Genomic DNA, 27,119 nt, shown 5'->3' with positions numbered 1-27,119 from the left:
CCTCAACTGCACGCATGCTTGTCCAAAAATAGTGAACACGTGTTCATTTTTTAGGAAAGACTGGTGACAGCTGTTTTGCTTTAAAAGAGCTTCTGAATCAACTTAGATAATGAAACGTTAGTAATAACAGAATCAGAACTTCTAAATGATCATTATCAGAACTTCTTATAAAAAATAAAAATCCTAACGCATTTCACAAGATACCCATACATAAGATCTTCTCATCTTCTCATTCTGGGCATAAACCCATACTGATATTCTTTTAAGAGTTACAATGCTTCTTATAAAGCTATTATCACAACTGTGATTTTCTCTTAAGTTTAAGCTTAAATCTCACTAAGATATTACAACAACAATGTAGTGAGTTTGATGATGAAGTTTGAGAGCTTTTAAATTTGACAGCGTTTCTGCAAGTTGGTTCAGAGTTTGTAATTCGTAAGTTGTAAACTTGCTTCTCATCAGAACTTCATATTTATAGGCACTTGAGAAGATGACCGTTGGGAGCATTTAATGCTTTGCGTATTCCGTACAACATTGCATTTAATGTTTCACTCTTTTGTCAACTACCTCGAGCCTTATTTTCGCTGTGTCTACTGACGTTGCCTTTAATAGCTTTTAACGTTCCTTTTGTCATTCAGAGTAGCCTGCCAGTCTAGTACTTGCTTCTGATCTGATGTTTGTGTAACAACGTTTGAATGTCATCAGAGTCAAACAGCTTGGTGCAGAGCATCTTCTTGTCAACTGACCTTGAAGTGCTTCTGAGCGTGATACCATGAGAACTTCAGTGCTTCTGCTTCTGATCTCAAGTTCTTATGATGCTTCCATAGACCCATGTTCTGATTCTGCTTAACCATCTTCTGATGTCTTGCCAGACCATGTTCTGATGTTGCATGCTGAACCTTCTGAGTCAGTGCTTCTTGCGCTGATTTTGTGCATACTCTTTATATAATTCCTGAAATGGAAATTGCATAGTATTAGAGTACCACATTATCTCATACAAAATTCATATGCTTGTTATCATCAAAACTAACAATATTGATCAGAACAAATCTTGTTCTAACAGTAAGGAGTGGGATCGACTCCTGGGACTTTGAAGAAGATGAATGGAAGCTTGGATTAGATCGCAACCTCCTGGAACCCCAACTTCACGTGTGCCCTATTCTTTGATATTCTTGCAACTTTAAAACCCTAATGTTCTTGACCAATTTCCGTCCCCTTTGAGGCTGAAGTGTTGTGTTTATATAAGGGAAGAATTTAGGGCAAAAAGTTTTGGAAAGAATCAAGAGATTGGTGAGGAAAGGATTTGAAGAAATTTGATTGGAAATTATATGCAATATTTCTATTTTTGTTCCAATCTTTTCCCAATCAACTATATTTGATTTGCTTGTACCCCAAGGATGGCTTTGTGATTGAAAAAAAACCAATCATTCATTAATGCAAATTTATCTTATTTTCTTTTGATTTAAATTGAATAAAAATAAAAAAATAAATAAAATAAAAAACCAAATCCTTCACCAACGAAAATACAATGGTTTCTAGGTGTCCCTTGGGCTTTTATATGATCCAAAATAAAGTCCCATGATTTAATTCAATATTTTTGGTATTTTATTTAATTTATTTGTAATTTAAATGAATAAAATTCAAATAAATAGAAATAAAAATTCCAAAAATATAAGGATTGTTTTAAAGGCCCTTTTATGGATCACATGTGTGATTAGGACCCAAAACTTTAGGCCCATTGGTTCAAAAATCCAAAATTACTCAATTAGGTTTTTGTGCCTTTCTTGAATTTTTCCCAACTTGTACACTTCATATCTCCCTCAATTTTTAAGGTACGAAGGTGTTCTAGGACTTTTCGGAAATACCAAGATGTCTTCTACAAGCCACTTTGGAACCTTTTTTGCATTTGAGGATTTTATCTTGAAGATATGGCTCCTGACATAAAATAACTTTTTGCGAGCTTCTAGAAGGACCTGTAATGTTTTGACTCATATCTCTTATGCGGAAGCATTTCTTGACCTCGGGCCCAACATAAAAGTTGTAGAGAATTGAATTTCCTTGAGAATGAGCTTTGGTTGAGGAATTTCTGATAAAGTATGAGAGAGATATGATCAGTCAAAGTTGGGTTGACTTTCTCCTATAAACCCTAATTTAGTAGCTTGGACATTTGTGGATTTCTGATATTTCCTTGATGAATCATGATCAACCCTTGATCAAATGATGAATATGACTTCAAAATATTGATGTTGACCAAGAATCAGGAGTTTTGACTATACTTTGACCATAGTTGACTTTTAGGTCCAATTGGTCGTCTGTTGACCATTTGAGCAGTTGATTGAGCAATCTTATGAATCATAGCTTGAAACTTGGCATGAGGATTCTTTGAGGCATATGAGAGGTCATGGGATTCATTTGAGGTCTTAGAACTTGATTTGATCTTTGAGAGAAGCTAAACCCTAATTGTGGGTTGATTGCTTAGGAGAGAGATAGTCAGGCTTATTTCTCAGTACTTGAGCCAAAATATTTTGAAATATGATGGGAAAATTTTGGGGTATGACAGCTGCCCCTGTTCAATCTTCTTAAACCTGAAGATGTAGATTGGCCTGTGTGCGTATCGGAATCTGAAGGTGGAAGAGGATTGAACACTATAATACCAAGAAATTTGCCCTTGCTGATGTAGGGACTTTTTCTGGAGATGGGCTTAAAGATGCCATCTAGGCAAAGTGTTGTCGGAGACGGGCTTAAGATGCCATTTGAACACAGTATTGTTAGAGATGGGCTTAAAGATGACATCTGGATGTTGACAGAAAGTTATCGGAGATGGGCTTACAGATGCCATTAGTTGATGTATTGATGTGTGTCAGACTGAGTCGTACATTAGACTGTATCTGTGGTGTCAGAATTAAGCTGTTGGCTGGATTGCCCTGAGCGTCTGGAACATATAAGTGAATTGATTGTCGTGACTCTATTGTCGTAAATTCATTGTCGCGACTCAATTGTCAGGACTCCATTGTCGTGACTCCATTGTCATGATCGTTTCTGAACTAAATACCGGGATTAGACATGTGACTCAATTGTCGTGACTCCATTGTCATGACTTCATTGTCGTGACTCCATTATCGTGACTCCATTGTCGTGACTCCATTGTCGTGACTCCATTGTCGTGACTCCATTGTCGTGACTTCATTGTCGTGACTCCATTGTCATAACTTTGTTATCGTGACTCCATTGTCGTGACTCCATTGTCGTGATCTTTTCTGAATTGAGTGTCATGATTAAGTCTGTCTCTTTCTTTTATCGTGCCAGCACCGTTCGTGTTGACCGAATTAGATCTTTGAATGTTGATCGTGTCAGTATCATTCGTAGTAACTGGATTAGATGTTGGAAAGATGATCGTGTCTACACCATTCGTGACGATAGAATTAAATCTGTGAATGATGATCGTGTCAGCACCGTTCGTAGTATCTGAATTAGATCTTGGAAAGGTGATCGTGTCTACACCGTTCGTGATGATAGAATTAGATCTTTGAAAGTTGATCGTGTCAGCACCGTTCGTAGTAACTGAATTAGACATTAAGAAAATGATCGTCTCTACCGTTGTGAGGATAGATTTAGATCTTGGATCGTCGATCGTCTCAGTACCGTGTAAAGTAACTGATTTAGATATCAGAATATCGATTGTCTCTGCACCTTGTGGGGTAACCAATTTAGATCTTGGAATGATCGTCTCCATCGTTTGTATTGATGAATTTAGATCTTGGATTGATCGTCTCCACCGTTTGTATTGATGAATTTAGATCTTGGATTGTTGATCGTCTTGGCACCTTGTGGGGTCACCAATTTAGATCTTGTAATGTCGATCGTCTAAGCACCATGTGTAGTAACTGATTTAGATCTTAAGAAGATGATTATCTCTGAACTATCTCTAGAGAATATCTGGAACTAAGCATCAGAATTAAATCTTTGTCTTGATTATCTCTGAACTATCTCTGGAGAATACCCGGAACTAAGTATCAGAACTAAATCTTTGTCTTAATTATCTCTAAACTATCTCTGGAGAATACCCGGAACTAAGTATCAGAACTAAATCTCTGTCTTGATTATCTCTGAACTATCTCTGGAGAATATCCAACATTAAGTATCAGAACTAAATCTTTGTCTTGATTATCTCTGAACTATCTCTGGAAGAATATCCGGAACTAAGTATCAGAATTAAATCTTTGTCTTGATTGAGTGTCATAATTAAATCGTTACCTTGATTATCTCTGCACTATACCTGTAAGATGATATTCATTTAACAACAGTATTAGTTTTATGCAATGTTATGATGCATGTAATGAATGAGACGAGGTCCTCAAAATAAATGAGGAAACTTTGTATGTCTTGTATGAGTTTGTTATGAATCTCTATATGTAATGGATGGATATGTATGTGATGTATATGATGTGCGACTGATGCTGTAACACGGTGAACTGACTTTTAAAGAAAATGTTGCGGATAGCAAGAGTCGCCACCGACTTTTATTTTATCCAATTAGGAAAGGCTAAAAGAACAGAAAAAGGCCTTTGAAAGATTTTGAGTTCGGGGGGTAAGTTATACAAAGGGAAGGTGTAGGGCACCCTTTGCATCCATGATTTTCCATGGGCTCTTAATTGCTTAGCTCACTTTTGAATTGTTTGAAATGTTTGAAAATGAGGTGTGAAAAGTAAAAACTTTGAAGAAGAACTTTAGCTTGTAAATAAGCGTAGTCTTTTGAAAAGTATTTGAAAATTAGTGGGAAAAGAGTTTGAATTTGATTTTGAATTTGAAATAGAGCAAGCAATTAATAGCAAATACCCTAAGTTTGAAAAATCATTCATTTAGCTTTTCGGGTGAAAGGATCTATCCACGCCATAAGAGGGCAGGAAGCCTTTCAATTGAATGTTTAAGGGTCATCGAAATTATCGTTCTCCATAAGACTGTCCCATGCCATAAAGAGGGCAAGTAGTCTAAGGGAAGGATATAATAGTCATTTTATCTTTTTAGGCATCATGCGAGGATACCTTAGCAATTGAGACAGTCATCTTTTACCGAGGCAACTTCGAGGGAGTTTCAATAACTTTAAGGCAACATTGCTTTAGGTATCCTCGGAATCGAGGGACTTGACTATTTAAAGGCAGCAATAATTAAGGCAACGAGGCAACAATATAAGGCAACAGGCAACAAGAGGAATTACCCTAAAGGTGTGTGTGTGGCACAATCACGTGGTTAACTTCAATGACATTTATCTTATAAGTTAGTGATCTAGGTTCAGTTAATAATCTTGCACTCCCTATTTTACTAACCACGCAGTGCAAATTAATTTGAATAAATTAAAGGCAGGAATTAAAACCTACGCTATTACAATAAACACCTGCGGGGATGGGGAATTAAAAGGCAGAAGAAAACCCTTATAGGGTAACAGAAAAATAAATAGAAAAAATCTTTGAACGCCTTGATCCTCCTCGAACCCTTGATTGACTCTGATCATCTGAGAATTTAGACGGAAAATAAATAAAGGTGAGTGTAGGAGAGATTCATTGACTATTGAAGTAATCCCTAATTGAACCTATAAGACAAAAGTAAAAATTAATAAAAATTAATATTAAGTAAGAAAAGGATCGGAACTTAGCTTTTTGATTGGCATGGCGCGTAATCAGAGAATCTTGATTAGTCCTGAAAATTTGAACAAAATAAAAGAATTTTTAGTGTACGAATGATCTATAAACCTTAATTGATCAAAGACCTACAAATCCTAAAAAGAAAACTTATTGTGACCTAAAGGGTTTATAAGGCTAAAAACGCGTTAGTGGATAACACCTACCAATAACAGTGATTAGTGATCATGATGAAATCAGGGTTTAAGGCATAAAATAAATTTAATTAGCCAAAAATTAAATTATTACCCTAAAATAAATATTAGCTTAAGAAAACTAAAAAAACAATTATTTTTAATGTTATAAGAAAAATCGGGTTTTCGATTAAGAAAATAAATTATTATATAAAATAAAGTAAAATGTTTTAATAAAATAAGTTAAATAAATAAAAGAAAAGAAAAAGAGAAGTAATTAATAAATTAGAATTAAAAATAAAATACAATAAATAAATAAAAATAAAATAAAGAGGACTTAGCTTTGGTTAGGTGTGGAGGGCTTCTGAAGGTGTACGGTGAGGCAGCGTCTCAGGATCACTTGATTCTTCTCTGTGACGATCTGATGGCCGAGATAGACTAGTACACCGCGCGCACTCGCTGGCTTGCAACACTGGATCTGCACTTGAATACAAATAGAGAAAAAACATCATAACAATTGCAAGCAGCAGGGATCGATCCTGCGTCATAGTGCATCCAGGACGCGCTAGCTTGCCATCTGTGCCAGGTTTTTTAATTGTTGATTAATCAAACGAAAAAACAAAAATAGAAAAATAATAACTAGTGGGAGAAAGTCAAACGAGTCAGCGTGGGGCCCTGGGTATGCACGAGTGGCCAATCACAAGTGGAGACGGAGCACGAGGCCGTTGACTGGCCATTACGGTTCTCAAACGCGTCGTCCAAGGTTCTCCTCCACTATTCATCATCTTCACTAAATTACTTGCTACGATTTTGCTTCCACTTTGCCACGGTTTCTGCAACAAATTTTTGTAGCTATTCCTGGAAAATTGAAACTCAATAAAAACACGTTTAAGTAAGCGCAAAGAGTGCCCAGATCCATTAATTAGATCAAGGCAAGTCCACTGGTGTTGTTATTTGGTCATGGGGGTGCTTATATCGTGAAACCCGAACCACACAAACTCCATGCCCTAGCCATGGTAGCTTGCGATTTAGCCGTCCAAACTCATGGGTGTTGGCCCTGTTCTTCACTAAATCATCTCATAAACTCAAAACAAGCATCCAATCACGTTAAAACATGGTAATATGCAACGTACGAAATTCAAGAAAGTTTGTGAAAACATGAACAATGTAGTATCGTTTTTAAATGCTTTTTGACTTAACCATAGATACAAGCTTACCCTTTATCACCTTAGGAATGTAATAGGATGGATCAGAATCATTGAAATTGTTTGAAGGAGGCATACGAAATTTACACCATTCTTTGATATTTTAGACTTTAGAACCCTAGCCTCCCTCTCTCTTTTTTCGTCCTCCCCTTGTTGCTGAATGAAAGTGCCTTTTATAATGAACAGAATTAGGGCACAAAAAGGCTTAGGGTTCAAGTTATAGAGTGACATGGAAATATGCAAATATTTGATTGAAAATCAAATCTCAATCTTGCTATTTTGAGTTCAATTGTGTATCAATCAACTTCAATTCTTTTCCTTGGCTTTCAAGACTATTATTTGATGAATCTCTTGATTGCAATCACAAGCCATGCATTTGTTTGGTTATTTATTTAATTTATTTTGATTTTAAATGAATAATAATCAAAACAAATAAAATAAAAATCCCAAAATCATGGAAAACGAAATTATTTAGTCATCCACATATTTCTTGGGCTTTTATATGATTCAAGATAAGGCCCCATGATTTAATTCAATATTTTTGGTTTTTTATTTAATTTATTAACTATTTAAATGAATAAAATTCAAATAAATAGAAATAAAAATGCCAAAAATATAAGGATGACTTTATAGGCCCTTTTATGGATCATATGTGTGATTAGAATCCAAAACTTAGGCCCATTAGTCCAAATATCCAAAATTCTCCACTTTGCCTTTTGAGCATTTTCTAAAAATCGCCCAACTTTAAGCATGTGTATCTCTCTCAATTTTAACCCTATGGTGACGCTTTTGACCATTTTAGAAAGCTCAGAATGTCCTCTAAAACCTCCTTTTGGTTTCGTCTCAATTGAGTTTTCCATGTTCAAGTTATGAACTTTTGAAAAAGATGACTTTTTGTTGACCTTTTGGAGGACCTGTAATGTTTTGACTCATATCTCCCAAATGAAACATTTTTGGACTTGGCTTGTGAGAGACAAAGTTGTAGAGAATTAAATTTCCTTAAAAATGAGCTTTGGATGGGAAATTTCTGATGTTCCATGTAGAAGTTATGGCTGGTCAAAGTTCAGTTGACTTTCTCCGATGAAACCCTAATTTAGAAACTTTTGGATTCGTTGATTTCTGATCTTTTCTTGATGAACCATGATCAATCCTTGATCAAATGGTGAATGATACTTCAAAATAAGGTTGTTGACAAAAAAATCAGGAGTTTTGACTATACTTTGACCATAGTTTGACTTTTAGGTCACCCAGTCGATTATTGATCGTTTGGGCCATTGGGCGAGCAATCTTTTGAATCAGAGCTTGAAAATTGATGTGAGGATTCCCTGAGGTATATGAGAGACCATGGGATCCACTTGAGGTATCAGAAACTTTCTTTACTTTTGAGAAGATCAAATTCCTAGTTTAGAGGCTGTTATTTAAAAGAGAGAATGCGTGCCTCTTTCTTGTGTATCTTTGAGCATTTGAAATATGAATAAATATGTTAGGCAAATTTTGGGGTATGACAGATGCTATCTGGAGTGTTTTGAGAAAATAAATCTCTGTATTTTTGTGACTCTGATGCTTAATCCTATATTGAAGATACACAGTTGGGGATTTATGATTTCTGCTTGGCGATGAAAGCAATTTGAATGATTGATCTTGATGCTCCCTGAATGGGGATAAGAGAGATGAATAACCCTGTTTGGAGAAGAGAAAAGTGTCGGGGAACCGGCAGTGTCGAAGATGTAAACTCCGTCGAGGAACTAAGTCTCTGCTGGGACGAGGACATTTGAAGATATCTTCTCGAAGATTACTCTATGGGGATATGATCTTGTGAGACTGGCACTATGGAGAGGCGCGAATGCCTTGAACATTGCCCCCAGTGAATATAGTAACTTCCGTTCTTGGACTCGTATTGATTGGGACACACCAATGAGTATTGATCGAATTGCCAAACAGGCCTTGCATAGTTTTGCCCCATCTATTAGGGATTTTAAAGAGATCCGCCTCGCGAGGACTTTATGAGATTTGTATTATGGATGACATGCCCCCGGTAATCATAGACTTAGGACAATGCCCCATGTAGATTGGGATGTAGCTTCAGACCCACTTGGGTGCATGCCCCTGATTGTTTGGCATTCTTGAGAGATTCTTGGAATCTTGACTTGATTACCCCAGATCGATTGGACAAAGTATGTCATGCCCCTTGTATACATTGCTTATGGAGTGATCTTGTCTGTCGAGATAACTGTTAGTCATTAGTCGTACCCTGTGCAGATTCTTCCTGTTGCTAACATTTGAAATTATGTAGCAGAATATGTTTAATAATGAATTCATGAGATGCAGTGCATATGTCTGTCTTGATTTTGAAGAACATTAAAACTGGAGATGTAAAAGCGTGATATTTGTAAAAACGTGATGTTGGTAAAACGAAATATCAACTCAGCATTTTTGGTAAACCTTAAGGAGTCAGGATACCTTTTTGGTGACAGTATGCTTTCGAACTAACCATGCTTCAGTTAGGACTTTCAAGGGTTGTAACATGGCTTGGTTCACGGTTTAAAAAACAAAGGATAAAGGCTCAAAGTTTATTTATACCCTTCCCAATCTTCGTGATGTTCTTTGATCCTATGCTCAGTTAACTTTGTATTTAAGTTCTAGCAGGTCTTGAAGTCATACCACTGACATTTGATGATGGTTAAGGCGTTGTAAGTTTATTTGGACAGGCAGTCATCCTTTTTTGTAATATTTCCTTTTGTCGAGGATTTGTAACAACCTCTTTTGGTTTTTTGACTTTATTATCCATAACTTTTGCCTGAACTGTTTATTTTGAGATTACACTTAGCGGGATGTTTTGATTTTTGATAAGTCTCCGTCATAGGTTTTGACTTAACATCTTTTTCTTTTTGGTGGATATTGACTGCCTGACTTAATGATTACGAGGACCCATCATTATTTGTGTAAACAACAGCTAGTATAATTGAGTTAACTGAGTAACTACCCTGCCCCAGGTTATGATTAAAGGATTTCCAATTGCACGTGAAAGAAAACTCCTATACCTTAGGATCAAAGGGGTTGACGAGGGATTAACATCCTTATATCTCCACATTTTAGGAATTGAAACAATGCTTGTACATCGTCAGCATAGTCTGTTCGAAAGCATATTGTATGAGGTTGCGGTATCATTTTCGTCATCCTCCCTCAAAAGGCTTACAACTTAGCACGAGTTGAATATCATAAAAAATATACAAAGTAAAGACACAATTTAAGATGAGTCATAGCGAAATAATTTATTCAAGACAAGCATATGCAATGCACTAATGATGATTATTAAAACAGATAATGTCTATCATAAGTCGAATGTTTAAACAACCATGATAGAAATTGCAAATGAAAGTAAAGTTAATGAGCCAATAGTTCATCCTTCTAGACATTAATCAGCCTTGTCATGATTAGGCATGGGAGCAGTGATCACCATAGGGGTCTTAGGAGGATTGAACTCAATTTCACCAGCATCGATCATGTCTTGGATCTTGACCTTTAATGCCCAACAGCTATTGGTATCATGCCTGGGACTATTGGAATGGTAGGCACATCGCACGTTTGGATTGTGTTTAGCAGAGGAAGTGTTAGGATTTGGATGAGGAGCTATTTGTTTAAGTAGCTCTGCTTTCAACAAGTGTTGAATTAAAGACATGTTGATCTTAATGAATTGACGCTTAGGTGCACCTGGCTTGCTTCGTTGTTGTGGAGCTGCCCCAACAGATAGGTTGCATTCATTACGACCTTTCTGGTTGTACATAGCATCAGCCATATGAGGCTTCTCATGTGAGTTGAAGTCAATGATCTTGTTGTCAATTAAGTCTTGAATCCTATGCTTCAATGGTCCACAATCTTCGGTATCATGACCAGGACTGTTCGAATGATAAGCACATCTCGCATGATACTTGTATCCAGGTGCAGGATTGGCAGGAACTGAATATGGAGGCAATAGGGTTATCAATTTCTGATTGAGCAGTTGTTGCAGAACTTGAGACAGCGACATGTGCAACGGAGTAAATGATCTCTTAGGTTTGGATTTCTGATTATCTTGACTACCTTGCTGCCTCTGCTGATCCTTCTCCTTCTTGATTAGAAGTGCCTTTAATTCTTCTTGCCCCTTGGCCAAGTTAAGAATCATCTCTTAGAACTGGTCGTTTTGAACCTGAAAGTCTCTGACTGATTGCTTGAGATTCATGATGCTGAAATAAACAGCGAGAGGATGGACCTATGACAGGAACCTGTTATGCAATGTTATGAATGTGTCATACCCCAAAATTTTCCCACCATATTTTCATGCAAGCATCAAATGCTCAAGGCTCAATTGAGTACACACTCTCTTAATCAAAGGCTCCTAAAACTAGGGTTTTGAATTTCTTGGTGAAAAAGGATAAGTCAGGGCCTCAAATGAACCCCAGGGATTCTCATGTTCCTCAAAGGATCCTCGTGCCAATTTTCAAGCTCTGATTCCAAGATTAATCAGTCAATTGCTCATAAAGTCAACAGTCGACTAGTTTGACCTAAAAGTCGACTGTGGTCAAAGTACAGTCAAAATTCCTGATTTTTGGTCAACATCCTCATTTTGAAGTATCATTCATCATTTGATCAAGGATTGCTCATGATTCATCAAGGAAAGTTCAGAAATCAACAAAACCTAAAGTTTCGAAATTAGGGTTTTTTGACCTAAAGTCAACTGAACTTTGACCAGCAATAACTTTCACATGGAACATAAAAAATTTTCCCTCCAAAGCTCAATTTGAAGGAAATTGAATTCTCTACAACTTTGTCTTTCACATGCCAAGTCTAAAAATGCTTCATTTGAGAGATATGGATCAAAAGATTATAGGTCCTTTTTGAAAGTCAACTAAAAGCAGTTTTTTGTCAAAGCCCATATCATCAAGATAAAATATCCAAATGGAAAAATGATTCCAAAGTGGCTTGAAGAGGATATCTTTAGGTTTCCAAAAAGTCCTAGAACTCCTCCATATCTTTAAAATTGACGCAGATATGCCTTGTCAAAGTTGGACAATTTCGAGAGAAAAAATGTGAAACAAAAGGCTTCAAAATGGATTTCTTTGCAAAAGGGCCCAACTTTTTATGATCCAATCTTGTTCCCCAAGTCATCAAAGATATCCAATCCACATGCCACGAATTTATGAATTTTATTTTGATTTAATATTATTTTTTATTCATTTAAAAAGTGATTTAAATCAAATATTCAAAGAAATAAGGAAGAGATTTGATTTGGATTTGATTTCCAATCAAACTCAATCAAGTAAACACCATATATTCTAGCCAATTTCGTGCAATATGGTATTTGTGAGACAAGATTGAGATTGGGCATATTTAGTAAGGTTTCCAAATCAAAATTTTCCAATCTCAAATCTTTGATTCATCAAGATCCAATACAATTTTGTTGCCCTAATTTCTTCCTCTATATAAGCACAACATTTCCAGCCTTAAAAGGACGAAAATTGGTGGAAAAAGGCTAGGGTTTCAAAGAGCAAAAACTCAAGAACAAGTGCAATTTTCGTGTGCCTTATCCAAGGAGTCTCGAAGCCTATAAATCATCCAATCATCTTCTTAAAGGGATATAGAGTAAGTTTGAATGGAGATACAGGTTCCATGCATAGCACTTAAAACATCCACATCTAACTTATCATATTCATGCATATTTATGAAATTTTGTACCTCATGTTTTAACGAATCTTGTTTGCACCTAACGCTTTGTATGAGTTTCTGGTACTATTTAAGACAGCTTAGAACCATTGGGACGAAGCTTTAAGGCCGGAGATGAAGGCCACGATTGTTAGGGCATGAACCATAGAGGCTTTCGTTTTCGTTGATGCAACGTGCTTAGATCCAAAACGATGGTCCCAATAGATTCAGGGCATCTTAATTAACATATATAGGCGCTTTGTTTCTTTGTCTAATCATGTTTATGCAGGATTTGAGTTTTCCAGAAAAACGCAACAAAATCCGCAGGAGTTTTCAAAAGAAAATCCGCAGGTAATCTTGGATGGGAAGTTGAGGAAGATGATGAATAGTGATGACCCATGCGTGGCTTAATTCCATTCGTCGGTCAACTTCTTACTTCTCTCTCTGTACGCGTGGCGCGTCACCGTTCTCTAGTTAACAAAGTCCAACATTATCCCCTCTTTTGATTGGCTCGTTCAGGGATGCGTGGGTCCAGCCTGTTGAATGGGTCCACTCAGCAAATCTCTTAATATATTTTAATCAGTTATGAGTCATAAGTCACCAAGCACTGCATGGTTGGTTGGTAAGGACAAGTGATTCAACCTGGGGGTCGTGAGTTCGAACCCAGGTTTTGCTATTATTTCTTTGTATTTTCTTGTTTACAGATTCAATGCACACAACGCGCACGTCCTCACGGTGTACCGTATGATCTCTGCCCTTGGATCTCATTTGGATTCAAATATAAAGGACCAGGAAGCGCATGCCTATGATACACCTCCAGAGTTGTACCACACAGAATCCAGAGCTAAGATTTCTAATTTTTTTTATAATTAATTGCATATTTCTAAATCATTTATTTTTTAGTAATTATGAATTATTGTTAATTATTTTCTTTTTTCTAAAAAATCATGTAAATAAATAAAATCGTATAATTATCATATTTAATCGAACGCTCAAATTTTTGCAAATTAACTTTTAGTTGTTATTTAAGCATTAAAATTAATTGTGTTTGCGTAACTCTTTTTTTTTTAATAATTTTAAATTAGGGTTTAAGGTATTAATCAATAGATCTTTCATACACTAATCCTATTATTTTCATTCTTGATTTTCAGGATTTTTAGAGATTCGACGACGATTCAAGTTTATTTAAATAAATAATTATAGTTTCTTTAATTTCCGTCTTTATTTTTCGCAAAATCCCCGCAGGTGTTTATTGTAAAATTCCCCACCCATAAAACTATAATAGCGTAGGTTTTACTTTCCGCATTTTAATTTCCGCACGATTATTTATTGCGTGGTTAGTAAATAGGGAGTGCAACCCTTGAATTGAATTAGAATAATTTATACAAGATAAATATAACCGAATTGAATCACTTGATTGTGACACAAACTCACCTTTAGGGTAACTCCTCTTACCGTTGCTTTTCGATCACAATAGTCAAGTCCTTCGAGCGTAAGGACTCCTTAGCCTGTTGCCTTCGATAAAATCATCATAGTCCCTCGATATAAAGATCATAGTCCCTTCGAGTTGCCTACGATAAATATGATCTCGTCCCTCGATGTTGCCTCGATAAATGATGATCGTCCCTTCGAATGCTAAGGAGTCTTTACATGTTGCCTAATTGACTATTATATCCTTCCGTTAGACTACCTGCCCCCTTTATGGTAGGGACAGTCTTGTGGCGAACGATTATTCTAGATTACCCTTCGATGACCCGCACATCCAATTGAAAGACTTCCTGCCCTCTCATGCTATGGATAGACCCTTTCGCCCGAAAGACTTAAAGAACAAGAAAGACAATCTTAGGGTAGGTGTTCTTAAATGCTTGCTCATACATTCAAACTTTCAAATGCTTTTCACACCTCCTTTTCAAAACGATTTCCAAAAGGCTACGCTTATTTACAAGCTAAAGTCCTTAACAAATCTTTTCTAAACACACACGAAATTTTTCAAACAATTTAAACAATTCAAAGTGAGCTAAGCAATTAAGAGCCTATGGATAACCATGGATACAAAGGGTGCTTACACCTTCCCTTTGTATAACCTACCCCCCAAACTCAAAATCTTTCAAAGGTCTTTCCTGTTCTTTTTTCCTTTCCAAAATTTGATAAAATAAAAGTCGGCGGCGACTCTTGCTATCCGCACATTTCAAAAAAGTTAGTTCTCCCACCGTATTACAGAATGCAAATGCAATGTTTCCAAGGATCTTTAAAGAATTTAGTTAGCAACATTATAAAATGATTTGGTCGCATCTTCGTTTGAAGAACTCTGACTCTTGGATGTTCTTCTATGGGAATCAAGCTCACCATATCGAGGGGTCATCGCCTCTGATTCGAGATACCTCTGAATTTGAAGGTACATGGCTAGAGGAAAATAAATCCTCTTGCCCCTTGGTAGGTACTGTGTCTCTAAATTGGAAGACATATGGTTAGAGGAAAATAATTCCTCTTGCCCTTTGATTAGGAATTCAGTCCTTGATAAGAGCACCTGAAATTGTGCGCCCTAAATCCCTAAGATCCTTGAAAGGGTTAGTTAACATGCTATGTTATGATGTCATGATGTCATGCGAATGCAACACAATAGGTAAAGCATAAGGTAATAAGGACGAAATGTCCTACAAGCAAATCCTGCAAGGAAATAGAAGGGTTAGTAGCACACACAAGCAAGTCACACAAATGTCCTTAGGTTTAAAGGCTTGCATGGAGTTTGACTAGGTAACTACCCTTCCCAAAGTTATTTCTATGGATAAGAGTGAATTTAGTAACAGGGTTCTACCAGTTACTTAGAATTGTCAGCCCCTCTAAAGCACCCTCGAACATGATGCATTCGTATCATGCAATGATACTTTAAGAAAGAACCTATCTGAGTTGTAGTATCGGGTAGCGACCAGGACCTCAACATTTGTCAAGAGTAGCCCCCTCACTACGTCCTAAAGGCCAAGATGGGTTAAAGGGTAACTAAAGGTCCTTAAGCTCCGACGCACCCAAAGGTATAGACATAGACCTCCCTCATTTGAGCAAGGTGTGTATATATCTATGGAGTCCTAACTTAAGTGTGAAATTCATATTGACTCATCTCCCACATATGTGAAAGAGGTCGCCATGACTATGCCACTCCTATCTTAAGTGTACTTGAATCTGGGTATAGGATTCGTCCTTCATTTAATTCCCAAGCAACCTTTAAAATAAAGCAATCAAAACAAACAATTGAAAACATTTAAGTGAATCCTAAACTTTAAGGTAACCCCTCTTTTTTAAGTATATCCCCTGCAGAGTCGCCACTTCTGTAACACGGTGGGAGAACTGACTTTTTGAAATGTGCGGATAGCAAGAGTCGCCACCGACTTTTATTTTATCCAATTTATAGAAAGACTAAAAGAACAGAAAAAGACCTTTTTTAAAAGACTTTGGGTTCGGGGGGTAAGTTATACAAAGGGAAGGTGCAAGCACCCTTTGTATCCATGGTTATCCATGGGCTCTTAATTGCTTAGCTCACTTGTTCGTTTGAATTGTTTGAAAGAGTGTCATGTGTGAATTGAAAAGTTTTGAATAAGGACTTTAGCTTGTAAATAAGCGTAGACTTTTGAATTGATTTGAAAAAGAGGTGTGAAAAGTAATTTGAAAGTTTGAATGTGGAGCAAGCATTTAAGAGCACTTACCCTAAGTTTGAAAGAAAGGTTCTTTTAGCTTTTCAAGGTGAAGGGGCTATCCATACCACAAGTGGGTAGGAAAACCTTTCATTGGATGTGGAGGGTCATCGAGTTATCGTTCGCCACAAGACTGTCCCTGCCATAGAGGGGGCAGGTAGTCTTAGGGAAGGATATAATAGTCATTTTGTAGGCAACCAGTAAGGATACCTTAGCAATCGAAGGGACTATCACCATTTAATCGAGGGACGAGATCATATTTATCGTAGGCAACTCGAACGGACTATGATCTTTAATCAGAGGGACATGGTGATTTTGAAACGAAGGCAACAAGCTAAGGTATCCCTACGCTCGAAGGGACTTGACTATTTGATCGAGAAGGCAACATAAGAGTGGTAACCTTAAAGGTGTGTGTGTGTGCACCAATCATGTGATTGTATTCGGATATTTATCTTGAATTAGTGAGTTACGTTCGATTAATTATCCTGCACTCCCTATTTACTAACCACACAGTTAATAGTATATAGAAATTTAAAACAGTTCATGGGTGCGGAAAATAAAATGCGGAAAGTAAAGCCCTAATTACTATTACATCAAAATCGAATGAGCGACCTATACACCTTCTAGAATTTAAATTATGGAAATTAAATAAATTCATAGCATAATTAAATAGAGACGGAAATTAAATAGCAGAATTTAAATAATTAAATCAATAGCAAAATTAAATAAGCAACCATGCGCCAATCACAGAATATGGGATGAGAAAGAAGATCGCGAGAATTAGGAACGAATTGATGTTCGAAAATAAGTGAGATAAAAATCTAAGTTTAAAAGTTATTACGAAAATAAAACCTAATTACTAAGTTAATTGAAGGTATTAAATTAAATCAAAGCCAAAAATAAAATAACCTAATACCGAAATCTATTTTTTGTGTTTTTGATAGTTGATTTTAATTTTTAAAAAAAATAATAATTTAAGCATGTTAATAAAAGAAATAAAAGAATGAAAAGAAAAATAAATAAGTAAATAAATTTTAAACAAAACCTGGGGTGCTGTCTGAAAAGGAAGGTGCTAAGAACAAGAAATCCTGGCCCAATATGAGGAAAGGCCCAGGTGCGTATGATCATATGCGTTGGTTCCTGGAAGTGTACCATGGAATTGCGTTGTAGAAGTCTTCAGATCTTAATTAAGGGAGATCTGACGGTGAGGATGCGAGGGAGTATGATGGACGAGTGGGAGAGCGTGCGTTTGATCTGCAGGAATGTATAAGCAAACAAGTATTGAAAAATATAATGCATGGCGCGTGGAATCGAACACGCGTCTCCTTTTTCACCAGCCTTCAGGTATTACCAATTGTGACGCGCTACGAAGTCTTTAGTAAATAAATTGATACAAAATAAATATGAAAACATAACATTAATTGGAAATTTCAAAAGGCGGGTCAAACCGGGCACCATCTGTACGCGGAAGACCAATGAAAAGAAGAGAGAGAATCCAGTGTGGTTGACCAGCCAATAACACGTTCCCACGCGTCGTCCAAGGTCCTCTCCTATTGTTCATCATCTTCTTCAATTTACTTGTGGAATTTGCTGCGGATTCTCATACGTGTTTTCCTGCGGATTCTTCTTTGTTTTTTCTGCAACATCAAAACTCAAATAACGCACGTTAAAAACTCATGATTCGTACCCAGATCCAATAATTCGCCCCCTACAAGTTCGATGGTGAGGTTATTTTTGACGTACGAGGCCTGCAACTATGAAAACGCAAGCATTGAAGCTTGGAGCTTCAAAAATGGTGATTTCTTAATCCTGCGACAAAGCTTGTGATTTACACGTCAAATGTGTTCTAATGATATATATTAAGAGGTATATATAAGTGAAATTGAATCATGATGCATGAGTTAAGAAATTCAAGAACAAAAAAATAAAAATAACTGGTGATGATGAGTGGGGGAATTCCGGTCACTTGTAGACTCGAGTAAGGAGTGGGATCGACTCCTGGGACTTTGAAGAAGATGAATGGAAGCTTGGATTAGATTGCAACCTCCTGGAATGCCAACTTCACGTGTGCCCTATTCTTTGATATTCTTGCAACTTTAAAACCCAAATGTTCTTGGCCAATTTTCGTCCCCTTTGAGGTTGGAAGTGTTGTGTTTATATAGGGGAAGAATTTAGGGCAAAAAGTTTTGGAAAGAATCAAGAGATTGGTGAGGAAAGGATTTGAAGAAATTTGATTGGAAATTATATGCAATATTTATATTTTTGTACCAATTTATTCCCAATCAACTATATTTGATTTGCTTGTACCCCAAGGATGGCTTTGTGATTGAAAAAAAACCAATCATTCATTAATGCAAATTTATCTTATTTTCTTTTGATTTAAATTTAATAAAAATGAAAAATAAATAAAATAAAAAAACCAAATCCTTCACCAACGAAAATACAATGGTTTCTAGGTGTCCCTTGGGCTTTCATATGATCCAAAATAAAGTCCCATGATTTAATTCAATATTTTTGGTATTTTATTTAATTTATTTGTCATTTAAATGAATAAAATTCAAATAAATAGAAATAAAAATTCCAAAAATATAAGGATTGTTTTTAAGGCCCTTTTATGGATCACATGTGTGATTAGGACCCAAAACTTAGGCCCATTGGTTCAAAAATCCAAAATTACTCAATTAGGTTTTTGTGCCTCTCTTGAATTTTACCCAACTTGTACACTTCATATCTCCCTCAATTTTTAAGGTATGAATGTGTTCTAGGACTTTTTGGAAATCCCAAGATGTCTTCTACAAGCCACTTTGGAACCTTTTTGCAGTTGAGGATTTTATCTTGAAGATATGGCTCCTGACAAAAAAATAACTTTTTGCGAGCTTCTAAAAGGACCTGTAATGTTTTGACTCATATCTCTTATGCGGAAGCATTTCTTGACCTCGGGCCCAACATAAAAGTTGTAGAGAATTGAATTTCCTTGAGAATGAGCTTTGTTTGAGGAATTTCTGATGAAGTATGAGAGAGATTTGATCAGTCAAAGTTGGGTTGACTTTCTCCTATAAACCCTAATTTAGTAGCTTGGACATTTGTGGATTTCTGATCTTTCCTTGATGAATCATGATCAACCCTTGATCAAATGATGAATATGACTTCAAAATATTGATGTTGACCAAGAATCAGAATTTTTGACTATAATTTGACCATAGTTGACTTTTAGGTCCAATTGGTCGACTGTTGACCATTTGAGCAGTTGACTGAGAAATCTTATGAATCAGAGCTTGATACTTGGCATGAGGACCCTTTGAGGCATATGAGAGGTCATGGGATTCATTTGAGGTCTTAGAGCTTGATTTGATCTTTGAGAGAAGCTAAACCCTAATTGTGGGTTGATTGCTTAGGAGAGAGATAGTCAGGCTTATTTCTCAGTACTTGAGCCAAAATATTTTGAAATATGATGGCCAAATTTTGGGGTATGACATCGGGTATAAAAAGTCCTAGTGGAACATTCTGTGAAGTGAGTAGTGAAGCATAATATCTATGAGATGGATATGTGCTCATAGACTGGGGCATAGTCGGATGTGGCATAGTCTGCTGAGGTGTAGAATGTTGAGCCCCCTGACTAGACTGAGCATGCTGAGGTGTAGTCCTTTGAGGTATAGAATGCTGAGCCCCCTGACTAGACTGAGCCTGCTGAGGTGTAGTCCTCTGAGGTGTAGTCTACTGAGCCTCCTGACTAGTCTGAGGTAAAGGGTAATACATAGGATTTGTAGGAACCTCAACTACATGTATCCTTAGGCGACGAACTTTCTTAGCACTCTTACCTTTATCCTCAAGACGTGGAGGCATTTTACCTAATTAAAAGAAAAGAATTTGATTATAACATATTTAATAAACAATATGCATCATTAAGATAAACAACATGTATATTTAGTTTGAACATATTAAAGGACAACAAAAGCTTCATTAAAATACTAGATTCATTACAATATGTATTAAAAGTTTGAACATATTAAAGGCATCTACATATTAAAATACTAGATTTATTACAATATGTATTAAAAGCTTCATTAAAATACTAGATTCATCATCATTCAAAATCTTCATTATCTTCATTTGATATAAAATTATCTTCAGATTCTGACTCTTCGTCATCTTCATCCATATTATTTGATGACAACAATATAGACGCATCAACTTGCTAACCCTCAACTTCGTTATCACACAAACTTGTAAGTTGTTCAACTTTAATCAGATGATTATTTTGTGACATTTCATCGACTTGATAAGTAAGGTCTTCTACAATATCATCAGTTTCAATATGGCCTATTGGTTTTGACTTGATCGCAACACACCAATCACGCTTAGCTCGCTGAATTGAAGGATAAGGAACGTAATAAACTTGTCTGACAAGATGTGCCATGATGAAATGATCATTATGCTTGTACCTTCGGTCCATTTTAATCTCTACGGTGTTATATTTTTTATTTATTTCTGTGCCTCTAGCAGATGGATCATACCACTCACAATAAAACAAGACAACTTTGTTTTCCGTGTCCAAATAATTGTATTCCAACTCGTAAATGTGTGTGATAACACCATAGAAGTCATCTTCACCACCATCTGTAACTCCTTTTACAAATACGCCACTATTTATGGTTTTCTTTCCTTCTGTTCATTCATCAGTGTGAAATTTATATCCGTTTACAAAGTATGTGTGCCATTTGTTTACACATTTAATAGGGCCTTCAGCCAAGTTTCTCAAATGGATTATTTGTGGAGACAATTCGACATTACATGCCAATTGTTGCTTGAACCATGGTGGAAAATAAGCATGTATGTCAGTGGTTGTTGCTTGTTCACCGGTGAGTTTATAATGGAAGTTATTATATAACCTATATCGAAACACATTAAAAGTAAGTTAGAAGGTAATAAGTTTAAACCCAATGTGTTCAAAATAAATATTCACTTGGTATACTTACTCAATGTATGGTTTAACTTCAACGCAATTAATCAATACATGAACATGAGCAGATTGCAATTCCTTTTCGGTCAGCCAGTGCACATTCGTCTTTCCAGAATGATGACCAGGAAGACCGAAGACAGATAAGGTGAATTGACTTCTTTCTATAACATTAACTTCATTCCTTGTGATTCTTGGAATTAACATTATATGATTGAAATAATGATAGCAAAAATGTGATGTTTCCCGATGCAAATAATGTGCACATATTGAACCCTCAACTTTAGCCTTATTTTTCACTGATCTCTTTGAATCACCCATGAATCTTTCAAAAGGATACATCCACCTATATTGAACAGGTCCGCCAAGAAAAGCTTCATAAGCAAGATGCACAGGAAGATGTTCCATTGAATCGAAAAAACTAGGTGGAAAAATTTGTTCCAACTTGCATAGAATGAGAGGAATGTCTTGGTCCAACTTAATAAGGTCATCGACTCTTAAAATTGATGCACAGATATCTCTAAAAAATTGACTGATTTCAGTTAGTGGATTAAGCACTTGTGTAGGCAATGAGCTGAAGGCAATTGGAAGTAATCGTCCCATTAAAACATGGCAATCATGACTTTTCATTCCAGTCACCTTCCCAGTGTTGGCGTTAGCACACCTTGCCAAGTTAGAAGCATAACCATCGGGCATTCTCAATTCAGTTAACCATCGGCAAACAAGCTTGGCTTCTTGAGGAGTTAGACTATAAGTAGCTTTGGGTTTTAATAGCTTCCCATTGGGTAGAGTCTTTAACTCTAAATCTTTTCGATTACAATACAGTTCCATGTCTTTTCTAGCATTCTCATTATCTTTTGTCTTGCCTTGGACATCCATCACTGTGTTAAATACATTATCAAAAAAATTCTTCTCTATATGCATAACATTAAGATTATGTCGTAATAAATTATCTTTCCAATATGTGAGGACCCAAAAAATACTTCTTTTAGTCCAATTGTGTTTGTCCCCGTATCCTGGAATTTGGATCGCTTTTCCATTGTCTATGAATTTTGGTAGATCACGAACCATGTTCCATACTTCAACTGATGACAAACGGGGGGGAGGCGGATCTGTTACTTTTAGACCTTTTCTGAAATCATTCTGGTTTTTTATAAGTATGTGGTTTTTAGGTAGGAATCTACGATGACAGTCAAACCACGAACTTTTTCCTCCTTTATCCAATGTAAACGCCTTCGTCTTATCCATGCAATGAGGACATCCCTTTTACCATGTCTACCCCAACCAGACAACATGGCATATGCAGGAAAATCATTAATAATCCACATCAAAGCAGCTCGCATGTTGAAGTTTTGTTTACGAGATATGTCATAAGTACATTCTCCAATCCACAACCTCTTTAAATCATCAATTAAAGGTTGTAAATACACATCAATTCCTGTTTTTGGACTCGATGGCCCTGGAATGAGGCAAGTCAAAATCATGTAAGGCTTTGTCATGCACATCTCATGAGGGAGGTTGTAAGGGTTAACAATAACCGGCCAACAAGAATATCCAGTTCCCGACTGTTGGACATATGGAGTAAAACCATCTGAGCATAATCCAAGTCTGACATTTTTAGGTTCTGCAGCAAAATCAGGATGCATCCGATCAAAGTGCTTCCATGCCTCACCATCAGATGGATGTCACATAGTGCCTGTACTTGTTTTGTTTGTATGATGCCATGCCATTTGACTTGCACTAGGCATTGAAGCAAACAATCTCTGCAACCTTGGTATTATCGGCAGATAAAACATTAATTTCACTGATGTGCGTTTTTTATTACGATCAATGGCTTTAGTGCGAACTACATACCTTGGACTGTTACAAAACATACATTCCTCTAATGCTCCATCGTTTGTACCAAACTCATTGTCATAGAACAACATGCAACCTCTAATGCAACAATCAATCTTCCTTACTTCTAAACCCAACTTCATAACCAACCTCTTCGCGTCATAATAACTTCTAGGCAAATTGTCTTTTGTAGGAGTCGCATCCAACATCATTTGACAAAAGAATTCCAGACATTGATTAGGAACATTCCAGTTTGACTTCACAGCCAACAATCTCACGCACATAGATAATTTAGAGTCTGACGAACCCTCAAACAATGGCGTGTTTATCTCTTTCAACAACTCATAAAAAATTTGAGCTTTCTCATTCGGCAACTCTTCCTCATCACTATCTTGTTGTTCATCGTAGGCCGCGTTCACCCCTAAAGCATCACCAATCATGTCAACGTGTAGGTTAAATTGTTCTTCATATTCCATCTGTGATCGACTACTTGAGCCATGTTGGAAATTACTAGTCTCTGGCATATTCATCGGCATTTCTTCCCCATTTGAAGTCAAAACCCAATAATTTTTCTTAAATCCCTTTCTCTTCAAATGAGTTTCTACTTCTTTTGTATCACTTATTATACGTCTACATCCACATTTAAGACACGGACATCTCACTCCTCCCTCTGTCCGAGAACATTCTTGATCAAATGCCCATGTAATAAACAATTTAACTCCTTCCTCAAAAGTGGTTTAAGTCCACGTCTCCCAGCATACATACGATCGTACAATATCGTATTCATTATAATAGTCATAAACATTTTAGTCAATTGAAACTCTTAACTCCTTTTTAAGTGGTCTCTTTGAAGTATCAATTAGTTCGGATGTGTTAGGTATACCTTTTTTTTTTTTTACCTTTTTTCTTTTATAACGTTTTAAAATAATCTACATAGGTCAAGTTTAGAGTAAATCAAGACTTATTATTTTTAAGCTGCAAGTCAATTTGACAATTTATTTTAACATAATGCAAATGATTTTTTTTTAATATTTAAATGGGTTTGTCCATTCCAATCCATTTTTATTAACTAAGTATATTATGCCAAAAATACAATTAACATTTTTTAATGCTTCTTACCCTAAAATGTAAATTTGATGGACTAGGCTCATTTGATTGGAGATTAATTTCAAATAATATGCTAGATGATTTATACGACAAACAGCTCCTAACTATGAAAAAGGTTGGATGCTCTATCCAGTCAAAAACAAACAAAAAAGTTAAAAATTATTCTATATATTATATATTATTGACTTGTTTTCAAGTAATCTATCATAAATACTTAGACTTCTTTTCCTCTCATATACATAAATGCTTCGACTTCTTTTGTAATTCAACGTACTCCTCAATTGTTAATAAAACTCAATTTAAAATAAGTAGTCAATAAACTCAAGCTGCTGTCAATAAAACTCAGGCAGTCAAATTTAAAACAGACAGTCAATAACTTAAGTAGTCAATAATGCTGAATCGGTCAATAAACATAGTCAAAATATCAGCATTAGGTGAGTCTAAATAGGATAAAAGCAAACATAGATTTTACAGAATTATATATTTATAATTAAATATATGATATTTAGAATTTGAAGATCTAATTTTTGTTTACTCTAACCTATTGTGACTCTATCTACTTATCTGTGTCTACTAATTATCTATTTGTTACTTACTAACTAATGGTGTTATGCAACACAATACAAAAGACTTTGATTTTTTTTGTCATTGTCATGGTCATGGTCAAAATGACAGGGAATGGATCAGGGGGAAACGGTTAAAATAACTGAGTTGGAGCAACTAAAAACACTTGTAGCAATGTCTACACAGAAATATAAGAGACATTATACCACATATGCACATATAAATGCTTGGCAAGAGGTTTGCAAGGGAAAAAGCCCTACAAAAAATTGTTAAAATACCAATTCAGTGGACAGCAAACTTTCTCATATCAAAAGCAAAATTAAAAAAAACTAATCTATTCATTCATCAACCTTGCATTGACCAACTCAAGTCCACTTTATAGAAATGAACCATTTTTTGGTATTCAAATACCTTGTGAATATTTCAGAGATAATTTCCATATACACTTAAAATCGAATGCAGTGTTTTTTTATAAAAAAAAGTTCTACAGCCATAATATAGAAATCAATTAAGAACTTTAAGATGAATCTTGTACTAAAGTCATATTCAATCCAATTATCCTCTGATACTAAATGAAACAAAATTAGTCATGAATACCATTAGATAACTCATGAATAAATGGCTTTATGCGTTAGTAGAATGTGATGATGTATAGTGTATCTAAAAAAATGCAACGTAAGATGCAGATACATTTCTAATATTATTTTCTATGGATCCTCATACTTATAGAGTTACTCAATCTTTTGACCTTTTCATATATAGCTAGCATACGATCGATAGTTTGCCTCAACTTGCCTAGTTTTTCTGGTGGACTCAATCCTTGGGGAAAGCCGAATAGAAAAAAGACAATTTATGTATGTGTTGAATCTCATATCTCTTTTGTGCTAGTTTTTTCTATGTATATGTATAATTTCAACGCTTGTTTGTTAAGAACACAAGCATATCTTTGCCTGGAATTTTGATTGGATATTTCTAAAATTATACTTTGCAGAGGGACCTGACTCGTCCATTTACCAAACGAACAGCTTCAAATTCTAAATATTCAAAATATTCATATCCACCTTTCTAATTAAAAAACCCTAAATTAAAACAATGATAATATTCTAACATTTTAACATATTTATAAACAAAATCATACAAATGTCATCAACAAATTTCTAAAATATCATACCCAAATCAGTTCATACAACCAGCTTATTCATATAAACTTGTGTACCTTAATAATGGGTTGGAGGAAGAGATGAACCCAGCAACAAAAGGAAACTTGAACTAGCAACTTTACTTTGAGTCTTGATTTGTAAAAAAAATTGGGATTTTTAGGAATTTTTTGTGTTTTGCAGTGGCTTGTTAGGGGAAACAGAGAGAGAGAGAGAGAGAGAGAGAGAGAGAGAGAGAGAGAGAGAGAGAGAGAGAGAGAGAGAGAGAGAGAGAGAGAGAGAGGAGAGAGAGAGAGAGAGAGAGAGAGAGAGAGAGAGAGAGAGAGAGAGAGAGAGAGAGAGAGAGAGAGAGAGAGAGAGAGAGAGAGAGAGAGATATTTACGGTGGTGTTGGTGTGTACCGAGTGTGTGGGAAATGGAAACGCAAACGTTTTCTTAAAGAATTTTGCGGGGTGAGAAATACCCAGCAAACATTAATATCGTTGAAACTTGCGGCGTGCTTTTCACCCCGCAACGTTTGTATCTGACATTTGTACTTAATACTCTATACCATCTTTAATTTTCAGATCTATTTTCCCTCCAATTTTATTAGAAAAGTTGCGAAGTGGTTCACACCCCCGCAAATAAAAGAGACGTTGCAAGTTGCTAGGTGCATTCCACCCTGCAACATATGTTACTGACAAACCACCCCTTTTACACTGTGCCATCATTAATTGCCAGATATATTTTTCATCAAAATTTTAAAAAAAAAACTTGCGGAGTGATTCGCACCTCGCAAAGTACATAGGCATTGAGACTTGCGGGGTGGTATGTACTTCGTAACTTTTGTGTCAGTAAAATCAACCAAAGGTCTCCTGCCACACTGACCTCTCAATAAATGTGATATTTAATTTTCCAATAATTATTTTAAAACATGGTTGCAGGGTGTTTGACACTCTGTAAACTTTTTTTCTAAAATTTCAAATCAACCTTCCTCTCTTGCGAGATGGAAATATATTTATATATATTTTAAAAAAAAAATATGTGTTGCGAGGTGGTTTGCACACTGCAACTTCAATAGTTTGCGTGGTGTTTGTCACCTGGCAAAATCACCCAGCTAATCAACATTTTTCTTGTAGTG

At 35.9% G+C, this 27,119-nt stretch overlaps 1 pseudogene; it reads right to left on the bottom strand.

Moving 5' to 3' along the window:
* LOC131629130 (uncharacterized) overlaps positions 1–27,119 on the bottom strand; it is a 49,497-nt pseudogene that overhangs the window by 10,371 nt on the left and 12,007 nt on the right.

Source organism: Vicia villosa, unplaced genomic scaffold (assembly GCF_029867415.1).
Source record: "Vicia villosa cultivar HV-30 ecotype Madison, WI unplaced genomic scaffold, Vvil1.0 ctg.000525F_1_1, whole genome shotgun sequence".
NCBI lineage: Eukaryota > Viridiplantae > Streptophyta > Magnoliopsida > Fabales > Fabaceae > Vicia > Vicia villosa.
Note: the sequence above shows the minus strand (reverse complement) of the source record. Positions and strands in the feature narration are given on the sequence as shown.